General features: G+C 42.3%; 31 non-coding genes and 16 pseudogenes across 31 annotated transcripts; all 47 read left to right on the forward strand.

Annotated features, from left to right (window-relative positions):
* Window positions 1-77: 77 nt before the first annotated feature.
* LOC132963356 (5S ribosomal RNA) lies at window positions 78-196 on the forward strand. Its single transcript, XR_009668741.1, has one exon. It is a non-coding gene; the product is annotated as a 5S ribosomal RNA (ribosomal RNA).
* Window positions 197-318: 122 nt separating this feature from the next.
* On the forward strand, window positions 319-437 carry LOC132963468 (5S ribosomal RNA). Its single transcript, XR_009668801.1, has one exon. It is a non-coding gene; the product is annotated as a 5S ribosomal RNA (ribosomal RNA).
* Window positions 438-560: 123 nt separating this feature from the next.
* LOC132962686 (5S ribosomal RNA) lies at window positions 561-679 on the forward strand. The gene has a single exon (XR_009668611.1). It is a non-coding gene; the product is annotated as a 5S ribosomal RNA (ribosomal RNA).
* Window positions 680-6,961: 6,282 nt separating this feature from the next.
* Window positions 6,962-7,080, forward strand: LOC132963814 (5S ribosomal RNA). Its single transcript, XR_009669128.1, has one exon. It is a non-coding gene; the product is annotated as a 5S ribosomal RNA (ribosomal RNA).
* A 122-nt stretch (window positions 7,081-7,202) lies between these two features.
* LOC132962672 (5S ribosomal RNA) lies at window positions 7,203-7,311 on the forward strand (annotated as a pseudogene).
* Window positions 7,312-7,432: 121 nt separating this feature from the next.
* Window positions 7,433-7,541, forward strand: LOC132963368 (5S ribosomal RNA; annotated as a pseudogene).
* A 123-nt stretch (window positions 7,542-7,664) lies between these two features.
* Window positions 7,665-7,784, forward strand: LOC132963383 (5S ribosomal RNA; annotated as a pseudogene).
* Window positions 7,785-7,907: 123 nt separating this feature from the next.
* On the forward strand, window positions 7,908-8,016 carry LOC132962987 (5S ribosomal RNA; annotated as a pseudogene).
* A 119-nt stretch (window positions 8,017-8,135) lies between these two features.
* On the forward strand, window positions 8,136-8,254 carry LOC132962997 (5S ribosomal RNA). Its single transcript, XR_009668705.1, has one exon. It is a non-coding gene; the product is annotated as a 5S ribosomal RNA (ribosomal RNA).
* Window positions 8,255-8,605: 351 nt separating this feature from the next.
* LOC132962823 (5S ribosomal RNA) lies at window positions 8,606-8,724 on the forward strand (annotated as a pseudogene).
* Window positions 8,725-8,845: 121 nt separating this feature from the next.
* LOC132963804 (5S ribosomal RNA) lies at window positions 8,846-8,964 on the forward strand. The gene has a single exon (XR_009669118.1). It is a non-coding gene; the product is annotated as a 5S ribosomal RNA (ribosomal RNA).
* A 122-nt stretch (window positions 8,965-9,086) lies between these two features.
* Window positions 9,087-9,205, forward strand: LOC132962824 (5S ribosomal RNA; annotated as a pseudogene).
* Window positions 9,206-9,326: 121 nt separating this feature from the next.
* Window positions 9,327-9,445, forward strand: LOC132963805 (5S ribosomal RNA). Its single transcript, XR_009669119.1, has one exon. It is a non-coding gene; the product is annotated as a 5S ribosomal RNA (ribosomal RNA).
* A 122-nt stretch (window positions 9,446-9,567) lies between these two features.
* Window positions 9,568-9,686, forward strand: LOC132963538 (5S ribosomal RNA). Its single transcript, XR_009668868.1, has one exon. It is a non-coding gene; the product is annotated as a 5S ribosomal RNA (ribosomal RNA).
* Window positions 9,687-9,808: 122 nt separating this feature from the next.
* Window positions 9,809-9,927, forward strand: LOC132962630 (5S ribosomal RNA). The gene has a single exon (XR_009668570.1). It is a non-coding gene; the product is annotated as a 5S ribosomal RNA (ribosomal RNA).
* Window positions 9,928-10,050: 123 nt separating this feature from the next.
* On the forward strand, window positions 10,051-10,169 carry LOC132962715 (5S ribosomal RNA). Its single transcript, XR_009668631.1, has one exon. It is a non-coding gene; the product is annotated as a 5S ribosomal RNA (ribosomal RNA).
* A 122-nt stretch (window positions 10,170-10,291) lies between these two features.
* Window positions 10,292-10,410, forward strand: LOC132963807 (5S ribosomal RNA). Its single transcript, XR_009669121.1, has one exon. It is a non-coding gene; the product is annotated as a 5S ribosomal RNA (ribosomal RNA).
* A 121-nt stretch (window positions 10,411-10,531) lies between these two features.
* Window positions 10,532-10,640, forward strand: LOC132963333 (5S ribosomal RNA; annotated as a pseudogene).
* Window positions 10,641-10,761: 121 nt separating this feature from the next.
* LOC132962621 (5S ribosomal RNA) lies at window positions 10,762-10,880 on the forward strand. Its single transcript, XR_009668562.1, has one exon. It is a non-coding gene; the product is annotated as a 5S ribosomal RNA (ribosomal RNA).
* Window positions 10,881-11,234: 354 nt separating this feature from the next.
* Window positions 11,235-11,353, forward strand: LOC132963521 (5S ribosomal RNA). The gene has a single exon (XR_009668852.1). It is a non-coding gene; the product is annotated as a 5S ribosomal RNA (ribosomal RNA).
* Window positions 11,354-11,471: 118 nt separating this feature from the next.
* LOC132963009 (5S ribosomal RNA) lies at window positions 11,472-11,590 on the forward strand. Its single transcript, XR_009668706.1, has one exon. It is a non-coding gene; the product is annotated as a 5S ribosomal RNA (ribosomal RNA).
* Window positions 11,591-11,711: 121 nt separating this feature from the next.
* LOC132963287 (5S ribosomal RNA) lies at window positions 11,712-11,820 on the forward strand (annotated as a pseudogene).
* Window positions 11,821-11,941: 121 nt separating this feature from the next.
* On the forward strand, window positions 11,942-12,050 carry LOC132963335 (5S ribosomal RNA; annotated as a pseudogene).
* Window positions 12,051-12,171: 121 nt separating this feature from the next.
* On the forward strand, window positions 12,172-12,290 carry LOC132962789 (5S ribosomal RNA). The gene has a single exon (XR_009668684.1). It is a non-coding gene; the product is annotated as a 5S ribosomal RNA (ribosomal RNA).
* A 354-nt stretch (window positions 12,291-12,644) lies between these two features.
* Window positions 12,645-12,763, forward strand: LOC132963522 (5S ribosomal RNA). Its single transcript, XR_009668853.1, has one exon. It is a non-coding gene; the product is annotated as a 5S ribosomal RNA (ribosomal RNA).
* A 119-nt stretch (window positions 12,764-12,882) lies between these two features.
* LOC132963021 (5S ribosomal RNA) lies at window positions 12,883-13,001 on the forward strand. The gene has a single exon (XR_009668707.1). It is a non-coding gene; the product is annotated as a 5S ribosomal RNA (ribosomal RNA).
* Window positions 13,002-13,122: 121 nt separating this feature from the next.
* On the forward strand, window positions 13,123-13,231 carry LOC132963336 (5S ribosomal RNA; annotated as a pseudogene).
* A 121-nt stretch (window positions 13,232-13,352) lies between these two features.
* LOC132962607 (5S ribosomal RNA) lies at window positions 13,353-13,471 on the forward strand. The gene has a single exon (XR_009668556.1). It is a non-coding gene; the product is annotated as a 5S ribosomal RNA (ribosomal RNA).
* Window positions 13,472-19,986: 6,515 nt separating this feature from the next.
* On the forward strand, window positions 19,987-20,105 carry LOC132963815 (5S ribosomal RNA). The gene has a single exon (XR_009669129.1). It is a non-coding gene; the product is annotated as a 5S ribosomal RNA (ribosomal RNA).
* A 122-nt stretch (window positions 20,106-20,227) lies between these two features.
* LOC132962673 (5S ribosomal RNA) lies at window positions 20,228-20,336 on the forward strand (annotated as a pseudogene).
* Window positions 20,337-20,460: 124 nt separating this feature from the next.
* Window positions 20,461-20,579, forward strand: LOC132963783 (5S ribosomal RNA). Its single transcript, XR_009669098.1, has one exon. It is a non-coding gene; the product is annotated as a 5S ribosomal RNA (ribosomal RNA).
* A 124-nt stretch (window positions 20,580-20,703) lies between these two features.
* LOC132962687 (5S ribosomal RNA) lies at window positions 20,704-20,822 on the forward strand. Its single transcript, XR_009668612.1, has one exon. It is a non-coding gene; the product is annotated as a 5S ribosomal RNA (ribosomal RNA).
* A 121-nt stretch (window positions 20,823-20,943) lies between these two features.
* Window positions 20,944-21,052, forward strand: LOC132963310 (5S ribosomal RNA; annotated as a pseudogene).
* A 121-nt stretch (window positions 21,053-21,173) lies between these two features.
* Window positions 21,174-21,292, forward strand: LOC132963367 (5S ribosomal RNA). Its single transcript, XR_009668742.1, has one exon. It is a non-coding gene; the product is annotated as a 5S ribosomal RNA (ribosomal RNA).
* A 122-nt stretch (window positions 21,293-21,414) lies between these two features.
* Window positions 21,415-21,533, forward strand: LOC132962826 (5S ribosomal RNA; annotated as a pseudogene).
* Window positions 21,534-21,654: 121 nt separating this feature from the next.
* Window positions 21,655-21,773, forward strand: LOC132963510 (5S ribosomal RNA). Its single transcript, XR_009668841.1, has one exon. It is a non-coding gene; the product is annotated as a 5S ribosomal RNA (ribosomal RNA).
* A 122-nt stretch (window positions 21,774-21,895) lies between these two features.
* On the forward strand, window positions 21,896-22,014 carry LOC132963544 (5S ribosomal RNA). Its single transcript, XR_009668874.1, has one exon. It is a non-coding gene; the product is annotated as a 5S ribosomal RNA (ribosomal RNA).
* Window positions 22,015-22,135: 121 nt separating this feature from the next.
* On the forward strand, window positions 22,136-22,254 carry LOC132962595 (5S ribosomal RNA). Its single transcript, XR_009668544.1, has one exon. It is a non-coding gene; the product is annotated as a 5S ribosomal RNA (ribosomal RNA).
* Window positions 22,255-22,373: 119 nt separating this feature from the next.
* LOC132963611 (5S ribosomal RNA) lies at window positions 22,374-22,492 on the forward strand. The gene has a single exon (XR_009668937.1). It is a non-coding gene; the product is annotated as a 5S ribosomal RNA (ribosomal RNA).
* Window positions 22,493-22,616: 124 nt separating this feature from the next.
* LOC132962689 (5S ribosomal RNA) lies at window positions 22,617-22,735 on the forward strand. The gene has a single exon (XR_009668615.1). It is a non-coding gene; the product is annotated as a 5S ribosomal RNA (ribosomal RNA).
* Window positions 22,736-22,856: 121 nt separating this feature from the next.
* On the forward strand, window positions 22,857-22,965 carry LOC132962902 (5S ribosomal RNA; annotated as a pseudogene).
* A 123-nt stretch (window positions 22,966-23,088) lies between these two features.
* LOC132963605 (5S ribosomal RNA) lies at window positions 23,089-23,207 on the forward strand. Its single transcript, XR_009668931.1, has one exon. It is a non-coding gene; the product is annotated as a 5S ribosomal RNA (ribosomal RNA).
* A 123-nt stretch (window positions 23,208-23,330) lies between these two features.
* On the forward strand, window positions 23,331-23,449 carry LOC132962885 (5S ribosomal RNA; annotated as a pseudogene).
* Window positions 23,450-23,574: 125 nt separating this feature from the next.
* Window positions 23,575-23,693, forward strand: LOC132963731 (5S ribosomal RNA). Its single transcript, XR_009669049.1, has one exon. It is a non-coding gene; the product is annotated as a 5S ribosomal RNA (ribosomal RNA).
* Window positions 23,694-23,814: 121 nt separating this feature from the next.
* On the forward strand, window positions 23,815-23,923 carry LOC132963213 (5S ribosomal RNA; annotated as a pseudogene).
* Window positions 23,924-24,047: 124 nt separating this feature from the next.
* Window positions 24,048-24,166, forward strand: LOC132963523 (5S ribosomal RNA). Its single transcript, XR_009668854.1, has one exon. It is a non-coding gene; the product is annotated as a 5S ribosomal RNA (ribosomal RNA).
* Window positions 24,167-24,285: 119 nt separating this feature from the next.
* Window positions 24,286-24,404, forward strand: LOC132963612 (5S ribosomal RNA). Its single transcript, XR_009668938.1, has one exon. It is a non-coding gene; the product is annotated as a 5S ribosomal RNA (ribosomal RNA).
* The last annotated feature ends 45 nt before the right edge of the window (window positions 24,405-24,449 follow it).

The following is a 24,449-nucleotide window of genomic DNA, read 5'->3' on the forward strand; positions in this document are numbered from 1 at the left end:
ATATTCACATGTCCAAAAATTCAGCCAGAATCAAGGGCATGACATCTTTAAAAGGCCCCTGTCTGCACACAATAATGGCTTATGGCCATACCACCCTGAACACGCCTGATCTCGTCCGATCTCGGAAGCTAAGCAGGGTAGGGCCTGGTTAGTACTTGGATGGGAGACCGCCTGGGAATACCAGGTGCTGTAAGCTTTTTCATTTTTTTGATCATATGTTCTTTTTTTATCATATAGAGACATATTCACATGTCCAAAAATTCAGCCAGAATCAAGGGCATGAGATCTTTAAAAGGCCCCTGTCTGCACACAATAACAGCTTACGGCCATACCACCCTGAACACACCTGATCTCGTCCGATCTCGGAAGCTAAGCAGAGTCGGGCCTGGTTAGTACTTGGATGGGAGACCGCCTGGGAATACCAGGTGCTGTAAGCTTCTTCATTTTTTTGATCATATGTTTTTTTTTTTATCATATAGAGACATATTCACATGTCCAAAAATTCAGCCAGAATCAAGGGCATAACATCTTTAAAAGGCCCCTCTCTGCACACAATAATGGCTTACGGCCATACCACCCTTAACACGCCCGATCTCGTCCCATCTCGGAAGCTAAGCAGGGTCGGGCCTGGTTAGTACTTGAATGGGAGACCGCCTGGGAATACCAGATGCTGTAAGCTTTTTTATTTTTTTGATCATATGTTTTTTTTATCATAGAGAGACATATTCACATGTCCACAAATTCAGCCAGAATCAAGGGCATGACATCTTTAAAAGGCCCCTGTCTGCACACAATAATGGCTTACGGCCATACCACCCTGAACACGCCCCTTTTGCTGTCAGAGTTTGTGTGGTGCTGAAGGAGAGCTGACGTGTCAGTACTGAGCAGGACAGCTGGACTAATTTGTTTGTTTTTTGGATGCGCTTTGGATTTATTTAAATACCTCAGATTTTGAGTGAATGTCCCCCAGCAGTCACTGACTGTTAGGGGGATCGTTTTTCTTTTCACCTTTTTTTCCTGTTTTTTTTCCACAATTTTGTGAAGAATTTTTGTTTTTTGTGAATGTTTGCTCGTATGTCGCGAGCAAACTCACACGGTCGGATCACAAAGATGACAGGACCACGGACTGGAGAGATGGAAAAAGGAAAAGAGAACGGACAACAACGTGAACAAACAAACATGGCACTGAAACAAAGGAATGGATTAAACGACAACGAGAAGAACGACGGACAAAAAGGACGGATGAAAACGGCAAATGAAACAGGGAACGGAATGGATGACGGAGAGAGAGGAAGAGAGAGGAGCGGCGGGCTGATTGCTCCGCATGCAGAGAATGGGAGAGGTGGCGAGAGAGCAGAAAAAGAGGAAGCAAAAGTGTCTTTTGAGAGAAAACTAACACTAAACATTGAAATGGTGGGAGACAAAGTTCCTCTAAATCACGTCATGAGCAACATAAAAATGATCTGTGGGGGCCTGCTGGCGTGCAGAACCCTGGGACCTGAAAAACTGGAGGTGACGGTGAGCAACATTAAAGGAAAGGAAAGGCTGCTGGATGGATTTAAAATCGGAGAGACCAGAGTCGTGGCGAGAGAACTAAATAATGATGAGCTGGTGGTGTCTTTTTTAAACCTGCCAGCGTATATCACAGATGAAGAAATAGTTTGGAAGCTGACGGGATGGGGAGTGAAACCGACATCACCAATAAAACGCAGAATGTGGCCTGGAACAATGATAGCTGACAGAACGAGGTTTGTCCGGGTCAGATTTAATGACCAGGTACAGTCACTCCCTTACTCCACAAAGTTTAACACTGTGATGGGGAACGAATACTTTAGAGTAATACATGATAGACAACAAAAAGTGTGCAGGATGTGCATCCAGCCGGGACACATCCTGAGAAAGTGTCCAGAATTTATGTGCCACAACTGTGGGGTGCAGGGACACTTTGCGCGAGAGTGCAGCGCGAACAGCACAAAATGCACAAACTGTAAAAAAAGAGAAAATGAATGTGAGTGTGAGAACGGAGAGGAAAGCAAGAACGAGGTGGAGGAGGTGTACGAGGATGAAGACGAGGCGGAGGAGGTGTACGAGGAGGAGGCGGAGGAGAAGGAGGTGATCGGAGCAAGCAGGAAGGAGATCAGAGAAGACGAGAACAGTGACGGAGAAATGGAGCAGAGCGGAGAGAGCGGAGGAGAACGGGCGTCAGAGTGCGAGCTGGAGACGCCGGAGCTGGCTGGAGAGGGAGGACAGCAGAAGCAGCGAAAAACGAGCGAGAGAGGGAAAAAAGGAGACGGAAGGGACGTGGCAGAAGACCCGGGGGTAAGCATGAGCACAGAGGGGAGGGAGATGCCTGAGAGTGGTGTTGGACAGGCGGGAGGGAGAAAAATCACGCTAAATAATACGGGTAAAAGCACCAGTCCCAATGAAACGGACAGCGAAATGGATGTGAGTGAACTGGCGAGTGCGCAAAAAAGACTAAGTCTTGGACAACGAAAAAAGTTGGTGAAAAAATTGAAATGTAAGGACAAATAATGACTGACAATAACCCCTGTAAATCCGTTTTTTTTGTTTTTATTTTTATGATAATGGCCTTTAATTTATTTTCGATAAACGTGAATGGACTAAGGAACAAAGAAAAAAGACATGCGATTCTCTCCTTGCAGAATGACGTTTTGTGCCTGCAGGAGACCAGGTGGGATGATTCCCTGGTGGAAGACATAAAAAAAGACTTTGTGGGCCATATTTTCTGCTCCAATGGCACGTCGAGGGCGAGAGGAGTGGCGGTTTTAGTCAAAACGGGTCGGGTAACAGGGGTAAATTTGGTTTATGGAGACAAAGAAGGAAGAATAATAGTAATAGACTGTGTGTATGAAACGAAAAATATAAGAATCATAAATATATATGCACCGAATGGAGAAAAAGAAAGGAAAACATTCTTCATTGCAATAAGCAAATGGTGGGAAAGGAATTGTATAATAATCGGTGACTTTAATGTGGCGATGACACCCACCGATGTGTCAAAAAATAATGTGTTTAAGGGGGATGTGAGCAGGGGGACACTTAAAGATATAATGATAACGAAACAATGCATTGATATTTGGAGATTGCTACATCCATGGGAGAGGGTGTTCTCCAGGAGACAAATTGTACTGAATAGATTAAAACAATCTAGAATAGATTATGCTTTGGTGACATGCGAGGTAGTGAGGTGGATTAAAGAAGTTGAATATAAAACTAATATGTGGAGCGATCACGCTGGAATAGAAATCACGTTTAGAAAAGAAACGAATGTACGTAAAGGAGGGATATGGTGCTTTAATGCAAGCTTGCTGGATGATGGAATGTTTGTGAAAAGTATGGAAAGATTGTTGAATGATGTGGGATATGAGTGGAATGAGAGTGAAGATATGAATGTGTGGTGGGATAGTGTAAAAGTCAGAATTAAAAAAAAGTGTATCAATTATAGTAAAGAGAAAAAGTGGAGAGAAAATAGAAAGGAAGAGAATTTGAGAAAACAACTAAGTGAGGAAATAGCATCGCTTGACAGTGTAGATAATGTAGATGTCGAAAAATACATACATTTAAAAGAACAGTTGGGAGTGATTGAACTTAAAAAGAGTAGGGGTGCAGCCATTAGGAGTAAAATACAATATATGTATGAGGGGGAGAGGAGTACAGCCTTTTTTTTAGGTCTGGAAAAACAAAAACAAAAAAGAACAGAAATAAACGAATTATTAAATGAAGCAGGTAAAAGTGTGACAGATAAAAAGGGAATTTTAGAAATAGTAAAGGGCTATTATGAAAGCCTGTTTTCGAGACAGGAGTGTGATAGCGTGAGTGTGAACAGAGCTTTGGGTGCCTTAAAGAAAAAACTAAGCGAGGACGATAAAATGTGGTGTGATTGTGTTGTTTACAGAGGGAGAAATCAGAAGTGCTTTAGAGGGGTTAAACAAAAACAAAAGTCCTGGGAGCGATGGCCTAACTGCGGAATTCTACCAAGCTTTCAAAGAGCAGCTGGTGCCCTTGGTGAACAAATTGAGTAAATATATGGAAAAAGTGAAACATATACCAAAAAGTTTAGGGGAAGGGGTGGTTACTATTTTTTACAAAAACAAGGGGGACAATAAAAATCTGGACAACTACAGACCAATCAGCCTACTCAACACAGACTACAAAATCATAGCGAAAACAATAGCCAATAGAATCAGGGAGGTAATAGGAACAATCATAGAACAAAAACAATCATACAGTATACCAAACAGAGACATAGCAGACTCAATAATTTCAATAAAACAGACGGTCAGGGATATGGAAGGGGAGGGGGGAATATGGCTAGGGATTGATTTAAATAAAGCTTTTGACAGAGTAGATCACGGGTTCATGGGGAAGGTGTTAGAGAAGTTTGGATTCGGGGAGAGAATGAGAGAATGGATAAATATGTTGTATACAGGAGCGGAAAGCAAGATAAAATGTAACGGGGAACTAACTGATTCTTTTAAAATATCAAGGTCAGTGAGACAAGGATGTCCGATGTCAGCGCTGTTGTACAGCTTGGTAGCAGAGCCGCTGGCAGCACTGATATCGGAAGACGTAAACATAAAAGGTATAGGTAAGGAAAACGTAAAAATAATACAGTATGCAGATGACGTGAATATAATGGTAAAAGGAGAGGAGGATATAGAATTGATATTAAAACATGTACAAACTTATGAAAGAGCATCTGGGGCAAAAGTAAATGAAAATAAGTCAGAAATTATGTTACTAGGTAAGGAATCCAATCTAGTTAATAAGTGGGGATTTAAAACGGTGTGTGAGAGAAGAAAAGTGTTGGGAGTGAATATGGGGAAAAATGAGAATGAATGTGATGATGTAACATGGAAAGAGGTGGTGGGTAAAATTAAAAAAACATTGAATTTGTGGAAAGCGAGGGGTCTATTGTTGAGAGGAAGGGTAGCCGTAACAAATGCTCTCGTGTTGTCCAAAGTGAATCATGCGCTGAGTACTTGTACGCTTCCGGACTGGGCCTTTAAGGAGATTTCAAAGACCATTAGGGACTTTATTTGGAAAAACAAAGCAGCGAGTATAGCTCACAAAACAATAATAGGGGCTAAAGATCAGGGGGGGCTAGCTTTGATTGATTTACTTACAAAAAAAGTAGCACTAAGAGTCAAATTGATAGGCAAATTTATGGACCAGAACCGGAACGTAGTTTGGAAAAACCACTTCAAACAATATCTGTGCAGTTTTGGACTCTACAACGAGGACAACCTGTACCAGATCAATAACCTGGATTCATTTAAACACTTGCCACGGTTTTTCCAGGAAGTACTCAGTGCGTGGTATCAGGTTTCATCCTGGACTGTACCAGAGTGCGGAACGAGAGGGTCAGTGCTACGACTGCCCTTCCTCTCGAGCCCGTATTTTAAAAATGGGGAGAGGGTAATTAAGTGTGAAGCTATGTCGAAAGCGGGATATATTAGAATAAGGGATTTACTGAACTGTGGGGGGGATTTTGATTTACAAATGGTGGTGAGGGGTTTAAAAAATAAAGGGTGTGTGTGCAGAAAGGATGTGATTGAGAGAGTGTTTGCAAATGTAAAATTGTCTTTGTCGAGCGAATGGGAAAAATTAATCAAAGAGAAGGAGGGAGTGATGCAGGACGATGTGGGGGGGATCTCCCTGTGCCTAGGGGAGAAGAAACACAACATTACAGATGTCACTACAAAAATTTGGTATAGGTGCGCAATCACACATAGAATACAGAAACCCACATCCGAAGTAAAATGGACAGACACATACCCGGACATAACAAGCAACATGATATGGAAGAACATTAACATTCCGCATACACCACATGCAATATTTGACCTAGATTTCAAACTGAGGCACAGGAGGATCTTCACCTGCATCGTCCTGCATCAGATCCATAAGGAGAGGTATGAAAGAAAGTGTTGTGTATGTGAAAGTACGGATGAGGATTTAATACATTTGTTTGTTACGTGTGGGGAATTGGTTTATTTTTGGGGAAAAATAAGAGAAATGTTGGGGAAATGCAGTAAGAATGAGTGTTGGAATGAAAGGGGGTGGGAATTGTCGGTGTTGTTGGGGGTGGGAACAAAACAAAAAAATCACAATGTAATGAATATAATTTTGGCTTTTGCAAGAAAAGCGGTTTTTAACAGAAGGAATTATGCACTGTATGAAAGTAAGAAAATGAATGTGTGGAGAATGTTTGTGAATGAATGGAAAGCACATCTTAAATTGTTGTACATAGCGAATGAGAGTGAGTTTGTGAGAATGTTTGTGGAAGGTGCGAATGTGTGTAGAGTAAATGAGGAGGGAATTATGTGGGATGTCTAAATTATTTTGTTTTTGTTTTTTTGGTACGAGGGCTTCTTTTTTGGTCATGGGGAAAATGGGTGATTTGATTTGGTGTTTTTTTTTTTTCTCAGTGGTTTTTTGAGAATACTGTGGGGTTTTTGTATGTTTTTGTGGTTTGTTTTCAGAGGGGTGTTTGCTTTGGGGGAGGGACTCAGAAGAGTTGTCATGAGTTGGGGGTATCAGGGGTGGTTTGAGTTTTTTTTTCTGATGCTATGTTTTTATTGTTTTTAGGGTGCCGTTTGCGTCAGAGGGGAGGTTTAATTTAGAGGGTGTATGTATTGTAATAGCATTTGTTGTAAATGATGTGAAAGAATTATAAATGTTTTTGTAATTTTAATAATAAAAGATAAAAAAAAAAAAAACACGCCTGATCTCGTCCGATCTCGGAAGCTAAGCAGGGTAGGGCCTGGTTAGTACTTGGATGGGAGACCGCCTGGGAATACCAGGTGCTGTGAGTTTTTTCATTTCTTTGATCATATGTTTTTTTTTTATCATAAAGAGACATATTCACATGTCCAAAAATTCAGCCAGAATCAAGGGCATGACATCTTTAAAAGGCCCCTTTCTGCACACAATAATGGCTTACGGCCATACCACCCTGAACATGCCTGATCTCGTCCGATCTCGGAGGCTAAGCGGGGTAGGGCCTGGTTAGTACTTGGATGGGAGACCGCCTGGGAATACCAGGTGCTGTAAGTTTTTTCATTTTTTTGATCATATGTTTTTTTTTTATCATATAGAGACATATTCACATGTCCAAAAATTCAGCCAGAATCAAGGGCATGACATCTTTAAAAGGCCCCTTTCTGCATACAATAATGGCTTACGGCCATACCACCCTGAACACGCCCGATCTCGGAAGCTAAGCAGGGTCGGGCCTGGTTAGTACTTGGATGGGAGACCGCCTGGGAATACCAGGTGCTGTAAGCTTTTTCATTTTTTTGATCATATGTTTTTTTTTATCATATAGAGACATATTCACATGTCCAAAAATTCAGCCAGAATCAAGGGCATGACATCTTTAAAAGGCCCCTTTGTGCATACAATAATGGCTTAAGGACATACCACCCTGAACTCGTCCGATCTCAGAAGCTAAGCAGGGTCAGGCCTGGTTAGTACTTGGATGGGAGACCGCCTGGGAATACCAGGTGCTGTAAGCTATTTAATTTTTTTTGATCATATAATTTTTTTTTATCATATAGAGACATATTCACATGTCCAAAAATTCAACCAGAATCAAGGGCATGACATCTTTAAAAGGCCCCTTTCTGCACACAATAATGGCTTACAGTCAAACCACCCTGAACTCGTCCGTTCTCGTCCGATCTCGGAAACTAAGCAGGGTCGGGCCTCGTTAGTACTTGGATGGGAGACCGCCTGTGGAATACCAAATGCTGTAAGCTGTTTCATTTTTTTGATCATATGTTTTTTTTTTTATCATATAGAGACATATTCACATGTCCAAAAATTCAGCCAGAATCAAGGGCATGACATCTTTAAAAGGCCCCTTTCTGCACACAATAATGGCTTACGGCCAAACCACCCTGAACTCGTCCAATCTTGGAAGCTAAGCAGGGTCGGGCCTGGTTAGTACTTGGATGGGAGACCGCCTGGGAATACCAGGTGCTGTAAGCTTTTTCATTTTTTTGATCATGTTTTTTTTTATCATATAGAGACATATTCACATGTCCAAAAATTCAGCCAGAATCAAGGGCATGACATCTTTAAAAGGCCCCTCTCTGCACACAATAATGGCTTACGGCCATACCACCCTGAACACGCCTGATCTCGTCCGATCTCGGAAGCTAAGCAGGGTCGGGCCTGGTTAGTACTTGGATGGGAGACCGCCTGGGAATACCAGGTGCTGTAAGCTTTTTCATTTTTTTGATCATATGTTTTTTTTTATCATATAGAGACATATTCACATGTCCAAAAATTCAGCCAGAATCAAGGGCATGATATCTTTAAAAGGCCCCTTTCTGCACACAATAATGCCTTACGTCCATACCACCCTGATCTCGTCCGATCTCAGAAGCTAAGCAGGGTCGGGCCTGGTTAATACTTGGACGGGAGACCGCCTAGGAATACCAGGTGCTGTAAGCTTTTTCATTTTTTTGATCATATGTTTTTTTTTATCATAGAGAGACATATTCACATGTCCAAAAATTCAGCCAGAATCAAGGGCATGACATCTTTAAAAGGCCCCTTTCTGCACACAATAACGGCTTACGGCCATACCACCCTTAACACGCCCGATCTCGTCCGATCTCGGAAACTAAGTAGGGTCGTGCCTGGTTAGTACTTGGATGGGAGACCGCCTGGGAATACCAGACGCTGTAAGCTTTTTCATTTTTTTTGATCATATGTTTTTTTTATCATATAGAGACATATTCACATGTCCAAAAATTCAGCCAGAATCAAGGGCATGACATCTTTAAAAGGCCCCTCTTTGCACACAATAATGGCTTATGGCCATACCACCCTGAACACGCCTGATCTCGTCCGATCTCGGAAGCTAAGCAGGGTAGGGCCTGGTTAGTACTTGGATGGGAGACCGCCTGGGAATACCAGACGCTGTAAGCTTTTTTTATATTTTTGATCATATGTTTTTTTTTATCATATAAAGACATATTCACATGTCCAAAAATTCAGCCAGAATCAAGGGCATGACATCTTTAAAAGGCCCCTTTCTGCACACAATAACGGCTTACGGCCATACCACCCTTAACACGCCCGATCTCGTCCGATCTCGGAAACTAAGTAGGGTCGTGCCTGGTTAGTACTTGGATGGGAGACCGCCTGGGAATACCAGACGCTGTAAGCTTTTTCATTTTTTTTGATCATATGTTTTTTTTATCATATAGAGACATATTCACATGTCCAAAAATTCAGCCAGAATCAAGGGCATGACATCTTTAAAAGGCCCCTCTTTGCACACAATAATGGCTTATGGCCATACCACCCTGAACACGCCTGATCTCGTCCGATCTCGGAAGCTAAGCAGGGTAGGGCCTGGTTAGTACTTGGATGGGAGACCGCCTGGGAATACCAGACGCTGTAAGCTTTTTTTATATTTTTGATCATATGTTTTTTTTTATCATATAAAGACATATTCACATGTCCAAAAATTCAGCCAGAATCAAGGGCATGACATCTTTAAAAGGCCCCTGTCTGCACACAATAATGGCTTATGGCCATACCACCCTGAACACGCTTGATCTCGTCCGATCTCGGAAGCTAAGCAGGGTAGGGCCTGGTTAGTACTTGGATGGGAGACCGCCTGGGAATACCAGGTGCTGTAAGCTTTTTCATTTTTTTGATCATATGTTTTTTTTTTATCATATAGAGACATATTCACATGTCCAAAAATTCAGCCAGAATCAAGGGCATGACATCTTTAAAAGGCCCCTCTCTGCACACAATAATGGCTTATGGCCATACCACCCTGAACACGCCTGATCTCGTCCGATCTCGGAAGCTAAGCAGGGTAGGGCCTGGTTAGTGCTTGGATGGGAGACCGCCTGGGAATACCAGACGCTGTAAGCTTTTTTTATATTTTTGATCATATGTTTTTTTTTTATCATAGAGAGACATATTCACATGTCCAAAAATTCAGCCAGAATCAAGGGCATGACATCTTTAAAAGGCCCCTGTCTGCAGACAATAACGGCTTACGGCCATACCACCCTGAACACGCCCGATCTTGTTCGATCTCAGAAGCTAAGCAGGGTCGGGCCTGGTTAGTACTTGGATGGGAGACCGCCTTGGAATACCAGGTGCTTTAAGCTTTTTCATTTTTTTGATCATATGTTTTTTTTTTATCATATAGAGACATATTCACATGTCCAAAAATTCAGCCAGAATCAAGGGCATGACATCTTTAAAAGGCCCCTCTCTGCACACAATAATGGCTAACGGCCATACAACCCTGAACACGCCTGATCTCGTCCGATCTCGGAAGCTAAGCAGGGTCGGGCCTGGTTAGTACTTGGATGGGAGACCGCCTGGGAATACCAGGTGCTGTAAGCTTTTTCATTTTTTTGATCATATGTTTTTTTTTATCATATAGAGACATATTCACATGTCCAAAAATTCAGCCAGAATCAAGGGCATGATATCTTTAAAAGGCCCCTTTCTGCACACAATAATGCCTTACGTCCATACCACCCTGAACACGCCCGATCTCAGAAGCAAAGCAGGGTCGGGCCTGGTTAATACTTGGATGGGAGACCGCCTAGGAATACCAGGTGCTGTAAGCTTTTTCATTTTTTTGATCATATGTTTTTTTTTATCATAGAGAGACATATTCACATGTCCAAAAATTCAGCCAGAATCAAGGGCATGACATCTTTAAAAGGCCCCTGTCTGCACACAATAATGGCTTACGGCCATACCACCCTGGACACGCCTGATCTCGTCCGATCTCGGAAGCTAAGCAGGGTAGGGCCTGGTTAGTTCTTGGATGCGAGACCGCCTGGGAATACCAGGTGCTGTAAGTTTTTTCATTTTTTTGATCATATGTTTTTTTTTTATCATATAGAGACATATTCACATGTCCAAAAATTCAGCCAGAATCAAGGGCATGACATCTTTAAAAGGCCCCTTTCTGCACACAATAATGGCTTAAGGACATACCACCCTGAACTTGTCCGATCTCGGAAGCTAAGCAGCGTCTGGCCTGGTTAGTACTTGGATTGGAGACCGCCTGGGAATACCAGGTGCTGTAAGCTTTTTCATTTTTTTTGATCATATGTTCTTTTTTTATCATATAGAGACATATTCACATGTCCAAAAATTCAGCCAGAATCAAGGGCATGAGATCTTTAAAAGGCCCCTGTCTGCAGACAATAATGGCTTACGGCCATACCACCCTGAACACGCCCGATCTCGTTCGATCTCAGAAGCTAAGCAGGGTCGGGCCTGGTTAGTACTTGGATGGGAGACCGCCTGGGAATACCAGGTGCTGTAAGCTTTTTCATTTTTTTGATCATGTTTTTTTTATCATATAGAGACATATTCACATGTCCAAAAATTCAGCCAGAATCAAGGGCATGACATCTTTAAAAGGCCCCTCTCTGCACACAATAATGGCTTACGGCCATACCACCCTGAACACGCCTGATCTCGTCCGATCTCGGAAGCTAAGCAGGGTCGGGCCTGGTTAGTACTTGGATGGGAGACCGCCTGGGAATACCAGGTGCTGTAAGCTTTTTCATTTTTTTGATCATATGTTTTTTTTTATCATATAGAGACATATTCACATGTCCAAAAATTCAGCCAGAATCAAGGGCATGATATCTTTAAAAGGCCCCTTTCTGCACACAATAATGCCTTACGTCCATACCACCCTGAACACGCCCGATCTCAGAAGCAAAGCAGGGTCGGGCCTGGTTAATACTTGGATGGGAGACCGCCTGGGAATACCAGGTGCTGTAAGCTTTTTCATTTTTTTGATCATATGTTTTTTTTTATCATATAGAGACATATTCACATGTCCAAAAATTCAGCCAGAATCAAGGGCATGATATCTTTAAAAGGCCCCTTTCTGCACACAATAATGCCTTACGTCCATACCACCCTGAACACGCCCGATCTCAGAAGCAAAGCAGGGTCGGGCCTGGTTAATACTTGGATGGGAGACCGCCTAGGAATACCAGGTGCTGTAAGCTTTTTCATTTTTTTGATCATATGTTTTTTTTTATCATAGAGAGACATATTCACATGTCCAAAAATTCAGCCAGAATCAAGGGCATGACATCTTTAAAAGGCCCCTGTCTGCACACAATAATGGCTTAAGGCCATACCACCCTGAACACGCCTGATCTCGTCCGATCTCGGAAGCTAAGCAGGGTAGGGCCTGGTTAGTTCTTGGATGCGAGACCGCCTGGGAATACCAGGTGCTGTAAGTTTTTTCATTTTTTTGATCATATGTTTTTTTTTTATCATATAGAGACATATTCACATGTCCAAAAATTCAGCCAGAATCAAGGGCATGACATCTTTAAAAGGCCCCTTTCTGCACACAATAATGGCTTAAGGACATACCACCCTGAACTTGTCCGATCTCGGAAGCTAAGCAGCGTCTGGCCTGGTTAGTACTTGGATTGGAGACCGCCTGGGAATACCAGGTGCTGTAAGCTTTTTCATTTTTTTTGATCATATGTTCTTTTTTTATCATATAGAGACATATTCACATGTCCAAAAATTCAGCCAGAATCAAGGGCATGAGATCTTTAAAAGGCCCCTGTCTGCAGACAATAATGGCTTACGGCCATACCACCCTGAACACGCCCGATCTCGTTCGATCTCAGAAGCTAAGCAGGGTCGGGCCTGGTTAGTACTTGGATGGGAGACCGCCTGGGAATACCAGGTGCTGTAAGCTTTTTCATTTTTTTGATCATGTTTTTTTTTATCATATAGAGACATATTCACATGTCCAAAAATTCAGCCAGAATCAAGGGCATGACATCTTTAAAAGGCCCCTCTCTGCACACAATAATGGCTTACGGCCATACCACCCTGAACACGCCTGATCTCGTCCGATCTCGGAAGCTAAGCAGGGTCGGGCCTGGTTAGTACTTGGATGGGAGACCGCCTGGGAATACCAGGTGCTGTAAGCTTTTTCATTTTTTTGATCATATGTTTTTTTTTATCATATAGAGACATATTCACATGTCCAAAAATTCAGCCAGAATCAAGGGCATGATATCTTTAAAAGGCCCCTTTCTGCACACAATAATGCCTTACGTCCATACCACCCTGAACACGCCCGATCTCAGAAGCAAAGCAGGGTCGGGCCTGGTTAATACTTGGATGGGAGACCGCCTAGGAATACCAGGTGCTGTAAGCTTTTTCATTTTTTTGATCATATGTTTTTTTTTATCATAGAGAGACATATTCACATGTCCAAAAATTCAGCCAGAATCAAGGGCATGACATCTTTAAAAGGCCCCTGTCTGCACACAATAATGGCTTACGGCCATACCACCCTGAACACGCCTGATCTCGTCCGATCTCGGAAGCTAAGCAGGGTAGGGCCTGGTTAGTTCTTGGATGCGAGACCGCCTGGGAATACCAGGTGCTGTAAGTTTTTTCATTTTTTTGATCATATGTTTTTTTTTTATCATATAGAGACATATTCACATGTCCAAAAATTCAGCCAGAATCAAGGGCATGACATCTTTAAAAGGCCCCTTTCTGCACACAATAATGGCTTAAGGACATACCACCCTGAACTTGTCTGATCTCGGAAGCTAAGCAGCGTCTGGCCTGGTTAGTACTTGGATTGGAGACCGCCTGGGAATACCAGGTGCTGTAAGCTTTTTCATTTTTTTTGATCATATGTTCTTTTTTTATCATATAGAGACATATTCACATGTCCAAAAATTCAGCCAGAATCAAGGGCATGAGATCTTTAAAAGGCCCCTGTCTGCACACAATAACAGCTTACGGCCATACCACCCTGAACACGCCCCTTTTGCTGTCAGAGTTTGTGTGGTGCTGAAGGAGAGCTGACGTGTCAGTACTGAGCAGGACAGCTGGACTAATTTGTTTGTTTTTTGGATGCGCTTTGGATTTATTTAAATACCTCAGATTGTGAGTGAATGTCCCCCAGCAGTCACTGACTGTTAGGGGGATCGTTTTTCTTTTCACCTTTTTTTCCTGTTTTTTTTCCACAATTTTGTGAAGAATTTTTGTTTTTTGTGAATGTTTGCTCGTATGTCGCGAGCAAACTCACACGGACGGATCACAAAGATGACAGGACCACGGACTGGAGAGATGGAAAAAGGAAAAGAGAACGGACAACAACGTGAACAAACAAACATGGCACTGAAACAAAGGAATGGATTAAACGACAACGAGAAGAACGACGGACAAAAAGGACGGATGAAAACGGCAAATGAAACAGGGAACGGAATGGATGACGGAGAGAGAGGAAGAGAGAGGAGCGGCGGGCTGATTGCTCCGCATGCAGAGAATGGGAGAGGTGGCGAGAGAGCAGAAAAAGAGGAAGCAAAAGTGTCTTTTGAGAGAAAACTAACACTAAACATTGAAATGGTGGGAGACAAAGTTCCTCTAAATCACGTCATGAGCAACATAAAAATGATCTGTGGGGGCCTGCTGGCGTGCAGAACCCTGGGACCTGAAAAACTGGAGGTGACGGTGAGCAACATTAAAGGAAAGGAAAGGCTGCTGGATGGATTTAAAATCGGAGAGACCAGAGTCGTGGCGAGAGAACTAAATAATGATGAGCTGGTGGTGTCTTTTTTAAACCTGCCAGCGTATATCACAGATGAAGAAATAGTTTGGAAGCTGACGGGATGGGGAGTGAAACCGACATCACCAATAAAACGCAGAATGTGGCCTGGAACAATGATAGCTGACGGAACGAGGTTTGTCCGGGTCAGATTTAATGACCAGGTACAGTCACTCCCTTACTCCACAAAGTTTAACACTGTGATGGGGAACGAATACTTTAGAGTAATACATGATAGACAACAAAAAGTGTGCAGGATGTGCATCCAGCCGGGACACATCCTGAGAGAGTGTCCAGAATTTATGTGCCACAACTGTGGGGTGCAGGGACACTTTGCGCGAGAGTGCAGCGCGAACAGCACAAAATGCACAAACTGTAAAAAAAGAGAAAATGAATGTGAGTGTGAGAACGGAGAGGAAAGCAAGAACGAGGTGGAGGAGGTGTACGAGGATGAAGACGAGGCGGAGGAGGTGTACGAGGAGGAGGCGGAGGAGAAGGAGGTGATCGGAGCAAGCAGGAAGGAGATCAGAGAAGACGAGAACAGTGACGGAGAAATGGAGCAGAGCGGAGAGAGCGGAGGAGAACGGGCGTCAGAGTGCGAGCTGGAGACGCCGGAGCTGGCTGGAGAGGGAGGACAGCAGAAGCAGCGAAAAACGAGCGAGAGAGGGAAAAAAGGAGACGGAAGGGACGTGGCAGAAGACCCGGGGGTAAGCATGAGCACAGAGGGGAGGGAGATGCCTGAGAGTGGTGTTGGACAGGCGGGAGGGAGAAAAATCACGCTAAATAATACGGGTAAAAGCACCAGTCCCAATGAAACGGACAGCGAAATGGATGTGAGTGAACTGGCGAGTGCGCAAAAAAGATTAAGTCTTGGACAACGAAAAAAGTTGGTGAAAAAATTGAAATGTAAGGACAAATAATGACTGACAATAACCCCTGTAAATCCGTTTTTTTTGTTTTTATTTTTATGATAATGGCCTTTAATTTATTTTCGATAAACGTGAATGGACTAAGGAACAAAGAAAAAAGACATGCGATTCTTTCCTTGCAGAATGACGTTTTGTGCCTGCAGGAGACCAGGTGGGATGATTCCCTGGTGGAAGACATATAAAAAGACTTTGTGGGCCATATTTTCTGCTCCAATGGCACGTCGAGGGCGAGAGGAGTGGCGGTTTTAGTCAAAACGGGTCGGGTAACAGGGGTAAATTTGGTTTATGGAGACAAAGAAGGAAGAATAATAGTAATAGACTGTGTGTATGAAACGAAAAATATAAGAATCATAAATATATATGCACCGAATGGAGAAAAAGAAAGGAAAACATTCTTCATTGCAATAAGCAAATGGTGGGAAAGGAATTGTATAATAATCGGTGACTTTAATGTGGCGATGACACCCACCGATGTGTCAAAAAATAATGTGTTTAAGGGGGATGTGAGCAGGGGGACACTTAAAGATATAATGATAACGAAACAATGCATTGATATTTGGAGATTGCTACATCCATGGGAGAGGGTGTTCTCCAGGAGACAAATTGTACTGAATAGATTAAAACAATCTAGAATAGATTATGCTTTGGTGACATGCGAGGTAGTGAGGTGGATTAAAGAAGTTGAATATAAAACTAATATGTGGAGCGATCACGCTGGAATAGAAATCACGTTTAGAAAAGAAACGAATGTACGTAAAGGAGGGATATGGTGCTTTAATGCAAGCTTGCTGGATGATGGAATGTTTGTGAAAAGTATGGAAAGATTGTTGAATGATGTGGGATATGAGTGGAATGAGAGTGAAGATATGAATGTGTGGTGGGATAGTGTAAAAGTCAGAATTAAAAAAAAGTGTATCAATTATAGTAAAGAGAAAAAGTGGAGAGAAAATAGAAAGGAAGAGAATTTGAGAAAACAACTAAGTGAGGAAATAGCATCGCTTGACAGTGTAGATAATGTAGATGTCGAAAAATACATACATTTAAAAGAACAGTTGGGAGTGATTGAACTTAAAAAGAGTAGGGGTGCAGCCATTAGGAGTAAAATACAATATATGTATGAGGGGGAGAGGAGTACAGCCTTTTTTTTAGGTCTGGAAAAACAAAAACAAAAAAGAACAGAAATAAACGAATTATTAAATGAAGCAGGTAAAAGTGTGACAGATAAAAAGGGAATTTTAGAAATAGTAAAGGGCTATTATGAAAGCCTGTTTTCGAGACAGGAGTGTGATAGCGTGAGTGTGAACAGAGCTTTGGGTGCCTTAAAGAAAAAACTAAGCGAGGACGATAAAATGTGGTGTGATTGTGAGTTTACAGAGGGAGAAATCAGAAGTGCTTTAGAGGGGTTAAACAAAAACAAAAGTCCTGGGAGCGATGGCCTAACTGCGGAATTCTACCAAGCTTTCAAAGAGCAGCTGGTGCCCTTGGTGAACAAATTGAGTAAATATATGGAAAAAGTGAAACATATACCAAAAAGTTTAGGGGAAGGGGTGGTTACTATTTTTTACAAAAACAAGGGGGACAATAAAAATCTGGACAACTACAGACCAATCAGCCTACTCAACACAGACTACAAAATCATAGCGAAAACAATAGCCAATAGAATCAGGGAGGTAATAGGAACAATCATAGAACAAACACAATCATACAGTATACCAAACAGAGACATAGCAGACTCAATCATTTCAATAAAACAGACGGTCAGGGATATGGAAGGGGAGGGGGGAATATGGCTAGGGATTGATTTAAATAAAGCTTTTGACAGAGTAGATCACGGGTTCATGGGGAAGGTGTTAGAGAAGTTTGGATTCGGGGAGAGAATGAGAGAATGGATAAATATGTTGTATACAGGAGCGGAAAGCAAGATAAAATGTAACGGGGAACTAACTGATTCTTTTAAAATATCAAGGTCAGTGAGACAAGGATGTCCGATGTCAGCGCTGTTGTACAGCTTGGTAGCAGAGCCGCTGGCAGCACTGATATCGGAAGACGTAAACATAAAAGGTATAGGTAAGGAAAACGTAAAAATAATACAGTATGCAGATGACGTGAATATAATGGTAAAAGGAGAGGAGGATATAGAATTGATATTAAAACATGTACAAACTTATGAAAGAGCATCTGGGGCAAAAGTAAATGAAAATAAGTCAGAAATTATGTTACTAGGTAAGGAATCCAATCTAGTTAATAAGTGGGGATTTAAAACGGTGTGTGAGAGAAGAAAAGTGTTGGGAGTGAATATGGGGAAAAATGAGAATGAATGTGATGATGTAACATGGAAAGAGGTGGTGGGTAAAATTAAAAAAACATTGAATTTGTGGAAAGCGAGGGGTCTATTGTTGAGAGGAAGGGTAGCCGTAACAAATGCTCTCGTGTTGTCCAAAGTGAATCATGCGCTGAGTACTTGTACGCTTCCGGACTGGGCCTTTAAGGAGATTTCAAAGACCATTAGGGACTTTATTTGGAAAAACAAAGCAGCGAGTATAGCTCACAAAACAATAATAGGGGCTAAAGATCAGGGGGGGCTAGCTTTGATTGATTTACTTACAAAAAAAGTAGCACTAAGAGTCAAATTGATAGGCAAATTTATGGACCAGAACCGGAACGTAGTTTGGAAAAACCACTTCAAACAATATCTGTGCAGTTTTGGACTCTACAACGAGGACAACCTGTACCAGATCAATAACCTGGATTCATTTAAACACTTGCCACGGTTTTTCCAGGAAGTACTCAGTGCGTGGTATCAGGTTTCATCCTGGACTGTACCAGAGTGCGGAACGAGAGGGTCAGTGCTACGACTGCCCTTCCTCTCGAGCCCGTATTTTAAAAATGGGGAGAGGGTAATTAAGTGTGAAGCTATGTCGAAAGCGGGATATATTAGAATAAGGGATTTACTGAACTGTGGGGGGGATTTTGATTTACAAATGGTGGTGAGGGGTTTAAAAAATAAAGGGTGTGTGTGCAGAAAGGATGTGATTGAGAGAGTGTTTGCAAATGTAAAATTGTCTTTGTCGAGCGAATGGGAAAAATTAATCAAAGAGAAGGAGGGAGTGATGCAGGACGATGTGGGGGGGATCTCCCTGTGCCTAGGGGAGAAGAAACACAACATTACAGATGTCACTACAAAAATTTGGTATAGGTGCGCAATCACACATAGAATACAGAAACCCACATCCGAAGTAAAATGGACAGACACATACCCGGACATAACAAGCAACATGATATGGAAGAACATTAACATTCCGCATACACCACATGCAATATTTGACCTAGATTTCAAACTGAGGCACAGGAGGATCTTCACCTGCATCGTCCTGCATCAGATCCATAAGGAGAGGTATGAAAGAAAGTGTTGTGTATGTGAAAGTACGGATGAGGATTTAATACATTTGTTTGTTACGTGTGGGGAATTGGTTTATTTTTGGGGAAAAATAAGAGAAATGTTGGGGAAATGCAGTAAGAATGAGTGTTGGAATGAAAGGGGGTGGGAATTGTCGGTGTTGTTGGGGGTGGGAACAAAACAAAAAAATCACAATGTAATGAATATAATTTTGGCTTTTGCAAGAAAAGCGGTTTTTAACAGAAGGAATTATGCACTGTATGAAAGTAAGAAAATGAATGTGTGGAGAATGTTTGTGAATGAATGGAAAGCACATCTTAAATTGTTGTACATAGCGAATGAGAGTGAGTTTGTGAGAATGTTTGTGGAAGGTGCGAATGTGTGTAGAGTAAATGAGGAGGGAATTATGTGGGATGTCTAAATTATTTTGTTTTTGTTTTTTTGGTACGAGGGCTTCTTTTTTGGTCATGGGGAAAATGGGTGATTTGATTTGGTGTTTTTTTTTTTTCTCAGTGGTTTTTTGAGAATACTGTGGGGTTTTTGTATGTTTTTGTGGTTTGTTTTCAGAGGGGTGTTTGCTTTGGGGGAGGGACTCAGAAGAGTTGTCATGAGTTGGGGGTATCAGGGGTGGTTTGAGTTTTTTTTTCTGATGCTATGTTTTTATTGTTTTTAGGGTGCCGTTTGCGTCAGAGGGGAGGTTTAATTTAGAGGGTGTATGTATTGTAATAGCATTTGTTGTAAATGATGTGAAAGAATTATAAATGTTTTTGTAATTTTAATAATAAAAGATAAAAAAAAAAAAAACACGCCTGATCTCGTCCGATCTCGGAAGCTAAGCAGGGTAGGGCCTGGTTAGTACTTGGATGGGAGACCGCCTGGGAATACCAGGTGCTGTGAGTTTTTTCATTTCTTTGATCATATGTTTTTTTTTTATCATAAAGAGACATATTCACATGTCCAAAAATTCAGCCAGAATCAAGGGCATGACATCTTTAAAAGGCCCCTTTCTGCACACAATAATGGCTTACGGCCATACCACCCTGAACATGCCTGATCTCGTCCGATCTCGGAGGCTAAGCGGGGTAGGGCCTGGTTAGTACTTGGATGGGAGACCGCCTGGGAATACCAGGTGCTGTAAGTTTTTTCATTTTTTTGATCATATGTTTTTTTTTTATCATATAGAGACATATTCACATGTCCAAAAATTCAGCCAGAATCAAGGGCATGACATCTTTAAAAGGCCCCTTTCTGCATACAATAATGGCTTACGGCCATACCACCCTGAACACGCCCGATCTCGGAAGCTAAGCAGGGTCGGGCCTGGTTAGTACTTGGATGGGAGACCGCCTGGGAATACCAGGTGCTGTAAGCTTTTTCATTTTTTTGATCATATGTTTTTTTTTTTTATCATATAGAGACATATTCACATGTCCAAAAATTCAGCCAGAATCAAGGGCATAACATCTTTAAAAGGCCCCTGTCTGCACACAATAATGGCTTACGGCCATACCACCCTTAACACGCCCGATCTCGTCCCATCTCGGAAGCTAAGCAGGGTCGGGCCTGGTTAGTACTTGGATGGGAGACCGCCTGGGAATACCAGGTGCTGTAAGCTTTTTCATTTTTTTGATCATATGTTTTTTTTTTTTATCATATAGAGACATATTCACATGTCCAAAAATTCAGCCAGAATCAAGGGCATAACATCTTTAAAAGGCCCCTGTCTGCACACAATAATGGCTTACGGCCATACCACCCTTAACACGCCCGATCTCGTCCCATCTCGGAAGCTAAGCAGGGTCGGGCCTGGTTAGTACTTGAATGGGAGACCGCCTGGGAATACCAGATGCTGTAAGCTTTTTTTATTTTTTTGATCATATGTTTTTTTTATCATAGAGAGACATATTCACATGTCCACAAATTCAGCCAGAATCAAGGGCATGACATCTTTAAAAGGCCCCTGTCTGCAAGCAATAATGGCTTACGGCCATACCACCCTGAACACGCCCGATCTCGGAAACTAAGTAGGGTCGTGCCTGGTTAGTACTTGGATGGGAGACCGCCTGGGAATACCAGACGCTGTAAGCTTTTTCATTTTTTTTGATCATATGTTTTTTTTATCATATAGAGACATATTCACATGTCCAAAAATTCAGCCAGAATCAAGGGCATGACATCTTTAAAAGGCCCCTCTCTGCACACAATAATGGCTTATGGCCATACCACCCTGAACACGCCTGATCTCGTCCGATCTCGGAAGCTAAGCAGGGTAGGGCCTGGTTAGTACTTGGATGGGAGACCGCCTGGGAATACCAGGTGCTGTAAGCTTTTTCATTTTTTTGATCCTATGTTTTTTTTTTATCATATAGAGACATATTCACATGTCCAAAAATTCAGCCAGAATCAAGGGCATGACATCTTTAAAAGGCCCCTTTCTGCACACAATAACAGCTTACGGCCATACCACCCTTAACACGCCCGATCTCGTCCGATCTCGGAAACTAAGTAGGGTCGTGCCTGGTTAGTACTTGGATGGGAGACCGCCTGGGAATACCAGACGCTGTAAGCTTTTTCATTTTTTTTGATCATATGTTTTTTTTATCATATAGAGACATATTCACATGTCCAAAAATTCAGCCAGAATCAAGGGCATGACATCTTTAAAAGGCCCCTCTCTGCACACAATAATGGCTTATGGCCATACCACCCTGAACACGCCTGATCTCGTCCGATCTCGGAAGCTAAGCAGGGTAGGGCCTGGTTAGTACTTGGATGGGAGACCGCCTGGGAATACCAGGTGCTGTAAGTTTTTTCATTTTTTTGATCATATGTTTTTTTTTTATCATATAGAGACATATTCACATGTCCAAAAATTCAGCCAGAATCAAGGGCATGACATCTTTAAAAGGCCCCTTTCTGCATACAATAATGGCTTACGGCCATACCACCCTGAACACGCCCGATCTCGTCCGATCTCAGAAGCTAAGCAGGGTCGGGCCTGGTTAGTACTTGGATGGGAGACCACCTGGGAATACCAGGTGCTGTAAGCGTTTTCATTTTTTTGATCATATGTTTTTTTTTATCATATAGAGACATATTCACATATCCAAAAATTCAGCCAGAATCAAGGGCATGACATCTTTAAAAGGCCCCTTTCTGCACACAATAATGGCTTACAGCCAAACCACCCTGAACTCGTCCGATCTCGTTCGATCTCAGAAGCTAAGCAGGGTCGGGCCTGGTTAGTACTTGGATGGGAGACCGCCTGGGAATACCAGGTGCTGTAAGCTTTTTCATTTTTTTGATCATGTTTTTTTTTATCATATAGAGACATATTCACATGTCCAAAAATTCAGCCAGAATCAAGGGCATGACATCTTTAAAAGGCCCCTCTCTGCACACAATAATGGCTTACGGCCATACCACCCTGAACACGCCTGATCTCGTCCGATCTCGGAAGCTAAGCAGGGTCGGGCCTGGTTAGTACTTGGATGGGAGACCGCCTGGGAATACCAAGTGCTGTAAGCTTTTTCATTTTTTTGATCATATGTTTTTTTTTTTTATCATATAGAGACATATTCACATGTCCAAAAATTCAGCCAGAATCAAGGGCATAACATCTTTAAAAGGCCCCTGTCTGCACACAATAATGGCTTACGGCCATACCACCCTTAACACGCCCGATCTCGTCCCATCTCGGAAGCTAAGCAGGGTCGGGCCTGGTTAGTACTTGAATGGGAGACCGCCTGGGAATACCAGATGCTGTAAGCTTTTTTTATTTTTTTGATCATATGTTTTTTTTATCATAGAGAGACATATTCACATGTCCACAAATTCAGCCAGAATCAAGGGAATGACATCTTTAAAAGGCCCCTGTCTGCACGCAATAATGGCTTACGGCCATACCACCCTGAACACGCCCGATCTCGGAAGCTAAGCAGGGTCGGGCCTGGTTAGGACTTGGATGGGAGACCACCTGGGAATACCAGGTGCTGTAAGCTTTTTCATTTTTTTGATCATATGTTTTTTTTTTTATCATATAGAGACATATTCACATGTCCAAAAATTCAGCCAGAATCAAGGGCATGACATCTTTAAAAGGCCCCTCTCTGCACACAATAATGGCTTATGGCCATACCACCCTGAACACGCTTGATCTCGTCCGATCTCTGAAGCTAAGCAGGGTAGGGCCTGGTTAGTACTTGGATGGGAGACCGCCTGGGAATACCAGGTGCTGTAAGCTTTTTCATTTTTTTGATCATATTTTTTTTTTTTTATCATATAGAGACATATTCACATGTCCAGAAATTCAGCCAGAATCAAGGGCATGACATCTTTAAAAGGCCCCTTTCTGCACACAATAACAGCGTACGGCCATACCACCCTTAACACGCCCGATCTCGTCCGATCTCGGAAACTAAGTAGGGTCGTGCCTGGTTAGTACTTGGATGGGAGACCGCCTGGGAATACCAGATGCTGTAAGCTTTTTCATTTTTTTGATCATATGTTTTTTTTGTTTTATCATATAGAGACATATTCACATGTCCAGAAATTCAGCCAGAATCAAGGGCATGACATCTTTAAAAGGCCCCTTTCTGCACACAATAACAGCTTACGGCCATACCACCCTTAACACGCCCGATCTCGTCCGATCTCGGAAACTAAGTAGGGTCGGGCCTGGTTAGTACTTGGATGGGAGACCACCTGGGAATACCAGGTGCTGTAAGCGTTTTCATTTTTTTGATCATATGTTTTTTTTTATCATATAGAGACATATTCACATGTCCAAAAATTCAGCCAGAATCAAGGGCATGACATCTTTAAAAGGCCCCTTTCTGCACACAATAATGGCTTACGGCCAAACCACCCTGAACTCATCCGATCTTGGAAGCTAAGCAGGGTCGGGCCTGGTTAGTACTTGGATGGGAGACCGCCTGGGAATACCAGACGCTGTAAGCTTTTTTTAATTTTTTTGATCATATGTTTTTTTTTTATCATAGAGAGACATATTCACATGTCCAAAAATTCAGCCAGAATCAAGGGCATGACATCTTTAAAAGGCCCCTGTCTGCAGACAATAATGGCTTACGGCCATACCACCCTGAACACGCCCGATCTCGTTCGATCTCAGAAGCTAAGCAGGGTCGGGCCTGGTTAGTACTTGGATGGGAGACCGCCTGGGAATACCAGGTGCTGTAAGCTTTTTCATTTTTTTGATCATGTTTTTTTTTATCATATAGAGACATATTCACATGTCCAAAAATTCAGCCAGAATCAAGGGCATGACATCTTTAAAAGGCCCCTCTCTGCACACAATAATGGCTTACGGCCATACCACCCTGAACACGCCTGATCTCGTCCGATCTCGGAAGCTAAGCAGGGTCGGGCCTGGTTAGTACTTGGATGGGAGACCGCCTGGGAATACCAAGTGCTGTAAGCTTTTTCATTTTTTTGATCATATGTTTTTTTTTTTTATCATATAGAG

Source organism: Labrus mixtus, unplaced genomic scaffold (assembly GCF_963584025.1).
Source record: "Labrus mixtus unplaced genomic scaffold, fLabMix1.1 SCAFFOLD_52, whole genome shotgun sequence".
Classification (NCBI taxonomy): domain Eukaryota; kingdom Metazoa; phylum Chordata; class Actinopteri; order Labriformes; family Labridae; genus Labrus; species Labrus mixtus.